This window comes from Oncorhynchus masou, unplaced genomic scaffold (assembly GCF_036934945.1).
Source record: "Oncorhynchus masou masou isolate Uvic2021 unplaced genomic scaffold, UVic_Omas_1.1 unplaced_scaffold_5283, whole genome shotgun sequence".
Classification (NCBI taxonomy): Eukaryota; Metazoa; Chordata; class Actinopteri; order Salmoniformes; family Salmonidae; genus Oncorhynchus; species Oncorhynchus masou.
Genome location: NW_027011691.1, coordinates 1 through 6,767, shown reverse-complemented (window position 1 = coordinate 6,767; position 6,767 = coordinate 1). Strand labels below are relative to the sequence as shown.

General features: G+C 44.6%; 1 pseudogene; it reads left to right on the top strand.

The window, feature by feature from the left end:
- Positions 1-610: 610 nt before the first annotated feature.
- On the top strand, positions 611-6,761 carry LOC135535892 (general transcription factor IIF subunit 1-like; annotated as a pseudogene).
- The last annotated feature ends 6 nt before the right edge of the window (positions 6,762-6,767 follow it).

The window sequence follows — 6,767 nt, the reverse complement described above, 5'->3', positions numbered from 1 at the left end:
ATATTGCACGATACAGTTTGATAAATAAAAATAATTTGTTGGTAAATAACTGAGTCTTGGCAAATATGTAGCAAGGTAGAATCACAGCAGCCTACTGTAGATGGTCTCTCAACAGTTGTCGACCAGATGTTTTCAATCATTAATCGTCACCAAGGATTTAAAGTAATTGTACAGTGACAATCTCACTTTTAAAAGTCAATTTCTGTTAACTTGTACGCAAATAATGTCGACCCGTTATACTCGTACTTGTGGCCAACGCATTAATTGGAGAAAAAAAAACACTTCAAAAATCACACCTCAAACTTTTATCTCAAACAATGTTTAAAATATGCTTGCTATTTCCTCACATAGATGACATCATCCTAACTGCAATAATTATACTTTTTAGAGGGAATTGTAATGAATTATAGGTCATATTTCATAGATAACTGGAAACAATGGACAGTTGTTTTAATAATAGGATATTCTTTGGTTTCGTGGCACGAGCCTATGGCACCTATCTACTAAGAACTAAGTGCTGTTTGAATTTGTTTTCCGGCCGACCATTATTCTTGACGGAACGGTTGGCGGAAAGCAGCAAGACTTGTCATCTGTTAGTGTTATTTTAGATCCTTAGTACGTCCCTACCGAAATAAAGGAAAATATTTATGGCTAGGTTGGGTAGGGACGTCCAAAGGATACTAGATAGTACTAACCCAAGACAAATATTTAACGGAACGACTGCATGAGTAACGTTAGCTACCAGATATTAAGTGCTAGATACATTCTAATATGAAATGTTATCAATGACTTACGTTTGATTACCTACAAAGCAACATCTTTTTGTTTCGCACATTTTGAAGAGGTAGGTTGACTGGGTCAATATATTTCTTGAGTGTCTTAGCCTACTGGTAACTAGCTACAGACTAACGTACAGTAAGTAGTAACTTAGCTCTATCAGAGGAAGAGGCGAAGCCTTTAATATCCAAAATATATGGTTATATAACTAACGTTAGTACATAAATGACCATAAACAACTGCCTTATGATGAGTAATTTCTGCATATGCTGAGACCGAAGTCAGTTAAGCACGTCCTATAGTGTTCTATCTTGCTATGAACTGAAAAAAATGTCGTTATACTTCAACAGGTGATCACTTACAGGTGACTGCTTGACTAAGAATAGGGGCATACTGCCTCTGTATACAGTCGACCATGGCGTCATTGGTAAGTCTTGGGTGTATGGTTTACTTGTAGGGTCAACATGACAGTATCAGTCTATTGCTCAACACATTTGCTTCATCTGTTGCTTGCTTATCTCATTGTCAGGCTTGCTGGGCATTAATATGGAGATGGTCACCCCTTTACTGCTATAGCAGCCTCCACTGTTCTGGGAAAGCTTTCCACTAGATGTTGGAACATTGCTGAAGGGATTTGCTTCCATTCTGAATTCAGCCACAAAAACATTAGTGAGGTCGGGCATTGATGTTGGGCATTTAGGCCTGGCTCTCAGTCGTCATTCCAAATCATCCAAAAGGTGTTCCTTGGGGTTGAGGTCAGGGCTCTGTGCAGGCCAGTCAAGTTCTTCCACCGATCTCGACAAACTATTTCTGTATGGACCTTGCTTTGTACACGGGGGCATTGTCATGCTGAAACAGGAAAGGGCCTTCCCCAAACTGTTGCCACAAAGTTTGAAGCACAGAAACGTCTAGAATGTCAATGTCTGCTGTTGCGTTAAGATTTCCTTTACCGAAACTAAGGAGCCTGAACATGAAAAACAACCCCGGACCATTATTCCTCCTCCTCCAAACTTTACAGTCTGCACTATGCATTGGGGCAGGTAGTGTTCTCCTGGCATCCGCCAAACTCAGATTCGTCCTTTAGACTGCCAAATGGTGAAACGTGAGTCATCACTCCAGAGAACGCATTTCCACTGCTCTAGAGTCCAATGGAGGCAAGCTTCACATCACTTTAGCCGACGCTTGGCATTGTGATTTTAGGCTTATGTGCGGCTGCTCGGCCATGGAAACCCATTACATGAAGCTCCTGACAAACAATTATTGTACTACGTTGCTTCCAGAGGCAGTTTGGAACTTGGTAGTGAGTGTTGCAACTGAGGACAGACAATTTATACGAGCTTCAGCACTCGGCGGTCCCGTTCTGTGAGCTTGTGTGACCTACCACTGCGCAGCTGATCCGTTGTTGCTCCCAAATGTTTCCACTTCACAATAACAGCAGTTAGAGTTGACCAGGGCAGCTCTAACGGCAGAAATTAAACAAACTGACTAGTTGGAAAGGTGGCATCATTTGAAGGATTTGAAAATCACTGAGCTCTTCACTAAGGGCAGTCTACTGCCAATTTTTGTCTCTTGAGATTGCATGTCTGTGTGCTCAATTTTTATACACCTGCCAGCAACGAGTGTGGCTGAAATAGTCGAATCTACTCATTTGAAGGGGTGTCCACTTACGTTTGTATATGTAGTGTAGAAAACTGTGTGTGTTTTTACAGGGTGGCAGCAGTTCCTCTTCTACAGAGTACATAGTCCGGGTCCCCAAGTAAGTACTATCCAAGGCCTACAGCCATTGGGTTCTCATTTAACATTTGACCACAGCAGTGCATAATTTTAACACGGATTCCCACAGAGTTTTTTTTCGCGTTGCACATTTACCTGAACTATCTGAATTACGACACTTCCTGAGCTAATGGAAACGCGGGAGTGAACACATAAAAAAACATCTCAAACAAAAACCTCAGTTGATAAAACAGCTAACTTTCCCTAAGTGTATCTTCTGTATGTGTAGTGTTCCAAGCAGGACATACAATTTACTTTTTGGTTCAACAGCCACTGTGTCAGGTAGATTTAAAAAATCTACCAGCCACTCAGATCTTTACATTGCAGTATTAATCTAAAATAGATGTATTTTATTCCCTCCTCAATCTACATACAATGGTTTATAATGACAAAGCGAAAACAGGTCTTCAGACATTTTTGCACATTTTATTAAAAAAATATAAATAGATCCCTTATTTACATAAGTATTCAGAGCCTTTGCTATGAGACCCTAAAATGAGCTCCATTGCATCCTGTTTCCATTGATCATCCTTGAGATGTTTTTACAACTTGATTGAAGTCCACCTGTGGTAAATTCAATTGATTTGACATGATTTGGAAAGGCACACACCTGTCTATTTAAGGTCCCATAGTTGACAGTGCATGGTCAGAGCAAAAACCAAGCCATGAGGTCGGAGGAATTGCCGTAGATCTCGAAGACAGGTTTAATACTCGAGGCTGTAATCGCTGCCAATGGTGCTTCAACAAAATACTGAGTAAAGGGTCTGAATACTTAATTACTTTCAGTTCGTAATTGTAATTATTTTATTCTAAAACCCTGTTTTTTCTTTGTCATTATGGAGTGTAGATTGGGGGGGGGAACAACAAAATGTGGGAAAAGTCAAGAGGTCTGAATACTTTCCGAATGTACATGATGTGGTATCTACATGAATCATAATATAGCTTACACCACTAACCTGTGTCTGTGTGTGTGTAGGAACACCAGTAAGAAGTACAGCATCATGGCCTTTAACTCTGGGGACAAAGTAAACTGCTCCTCCTGGACCCAGGTATGCAGGCCAGCCCTCTGGGAAACTCCCTCTCATTACAACTTTCCTCAATAGGCCACTAGAACACCGTCTCTCTCTCTCTCTCCCCCCCGTCTCTCTCTCTCTCCCCCGTCTCTCTCTCTCTCTCTCCCCCCCCCTGCCTCTCTCTCTCTCCTCTCTCTCTCCCTCCCCGTCTCCTCTCCTCCCCTTCTATTATTTATATTACCTTCTGCACTTCTCATCTCCCTACTCCGCTCCCGTTGTCCCATCCGTCTCACGCTCTGTCATCTCTCCTCCCTCCTTTACCCCTACCCCCAGGCTCGTATGGAGCGGGACATGAGTAACAGGAGGATGTATGGTGTGGAGGAGACTGAGGAGGGGGCGGCAGGCAGTGAGTTTGGGAAGAAGCAGAGGGAGGAGGCACGCAGGAAGAAGTTTGGAATTGTCACCAGGGAGTTCAAGGTGGAGGACCAACCCTGGATCCTCAAGGTCAACGGCAAGGCAGGGAAGAGGTGAGGCAGACAAACACACACACAATGGCAAAGCAGGGAGGAGGTAGGCTACACACAGGCCTTCAGCTTACCTTTACTTAGCTCTGGTTCTCTCACAAATACTTACCAAGCCATCCTTTTGTCTTTCTGTCGATCCCATATAGCCTGAACTATCCTTTTATATCAACATGTTTCTCTCTGTTTCAGGTTCAAGGGTACGAAGAAAGGGGGCATAACGGAGAATGCGTCATACTACATCTTTACCCAGTGTCCTGACGGGGCCTTTGAGGCCTTCCCCGTCAACGGTTGGTACAACTTCGTGCCCCAGGCCAAACACCGCACGCTGACCGCCGAGGAGGCAGAGGAGGAGTGGGGCAGGTGAGGAGAGGGTGAAGTGGAGGGGAGGGTAGACAGGTGTGGGGGAGAGAGGCAGGAGAAGGGGAAATACTGAGGGGAAGAATAAAGATGGGGGGTGCAAATTCACCCCTCAGGTAAAAACACTAGGGGGTAGATGTGGGGGAACGTAGTGGGGTACACACATACTCTCCCCCCCCCCCCTCTCAGGAGGAACAAGGTGGTGAACCACTTCAGCATCATGCTCCAGAGGCGCCTGCGGGAGCAGGAGAGAGGGCCGGACGATGACGACGGAGGAGGGCGAGAAGGGGGGGAAGAAGAAAAAGAAGAAGGGAGGAAGAGGAGGGGACCTGCGCATCCATGACCTGGAGGATGACCTGGAGCTGAGCAGTGATGAGAGCGACAGCAGTGGAGGAGAAGGTGAGGAGAGAAGAGAGCTGAGCAGTGATGAGAGCGAGAGCAGTGGAGGAGAAGGTAAGGAGAGAAGAGAAGAGAGCTGAGCAGTGATGAGAGCGACAGCAGTGGAGGAGAAGGTGAGGAGAGAAGAGAGCTGAGCAGTGATGAGAGCGACAGCAGTGGAGGAGAAGGTGAGGAGAGAAGAGAGCTGAGCAGTGATGATAGCGACAGCAGTGGAGGAGAAGGTGAGGAGAGAAGAGAGCTGAGCAGTGATGAGAGCGACAGCAGTGGAGGAGAAGGTGAGGAGAGAAGAGAGCTGAGCAGTGATGAGAGCGACAGCAGTGGAGTAGAAGGTGAGGAGAGAAGAGAGCTGAGCAGTGATGAGAGCGACAGCAGCGGAGGAGAAGGTGAGGAGAGAAGAGAGCTGAGCAGTGATGAGAGCGACAGCAGTGGAGGAGAAGGTGAGGAGAGATGGACGAAGGTGAGGAGAGAGGCGAGCTAAGAAGTGACGGGCAACAGTGGCGTGCGAGAAGGTTTGGGCTTTTTTCCGATTCATCTTTCCTCGATTCGTTGCATCGTCTCGTCTTGACCTTCTCCAATACAGTTGCGAACGAGGTGAGGAGATGGGATGTGAGGAGTCGCAGAAAGATCAACTGAGATGGAGTAGAGGAAAGTGACAAAAGCTTCTGTGGAGAGAAGGATGGATGGATGGATGGATGGATGGAGGAGAGAAGGATGGAAGGAGGGGGGAGAGAAGGGAGGAGAGAGGGATGAAAGGAGGATGAAAGGGAGGTTGGAGGGAGGGAGAGCCCAGTAATGATGAGAATGAAGGCAGAGTAGAAAGAGGCATGGGAGTCATTCAACCTCAAAAGGCACAAGAAACGTTTTGGACACCCACCAATCAGATTGATCTGAAATGGTATCTGCAGTTAGAAACAGATCAGATTCGCATTTCTTGAAAGTAATTTTTCTGAAAGACAATTAGAACTCAAATTGAAAGCTAGTTGATTGCACCCAAATTGGCCATTTCAATTGATAGGATTTATATAATATTCAATAAATATAGTTCCCAACATCCGATATGGACCAAACTTCTTCTTAACAACGATTAAGACGTGAGGAATCCAAACAAATGGTGAAAATCACCACAGACCCCTTAGTTGTCTGGACTTCACAGAGATACACACACACACACACACAAGAAATGAACACAGATGCAATGTATTTTTTTTTTTAAACAAATGTTTTACATTGTAATTTGGGTAAACAACATGTAGGATACAGCAAAGTGTTTCTGATATATTGCGATATGATATCGATATTTAACAGGAAAATATGCAATCGATATCAACGTGGATTATCCATGTCGGTGCTCATCACTAGTATACAGTGTGTATAAACCATGTGTCTGTTAGCTGAAGACGCATCTCAATGTCGAACAAATAAGTACATTTTACATGTTCAACTGTTGAATTGTTAGATGGTGCATCTCTTTACGTTCCCTCTCCTTTCTCTCCCCCTCTTCCTCTCAGATGGAGACAGCAAGCCCAAGAAGAAAGAGGGGGATGTGAAGGGGAAGGGGAAGAAGAAGAAGAAGAAGAAGAGGGGCAGTGACAGCGAGGCTAATGAGGACAGTGACGATGGAGACTTTGAGGGCCTGGAAGTCGACTACATGTCAGATGAGAGCAGGTGACACACACACACACACAGACTCAAAGATAAACATACAGATACACACACAGACACACACACACACACACATACAGACTCAAAGATAAACATACAGATACACAGACTCACAGATACACATACACTCACAGATACACACACACATACAGTGCATTCGGAAAGTATTCCGACCCGTTTACTTTTCCCACATTTTGTTATGTTACAGCCTCATTCTAAAATGGATTAAATAAATGTAAAAATCCTCAACAGTCTACAGACA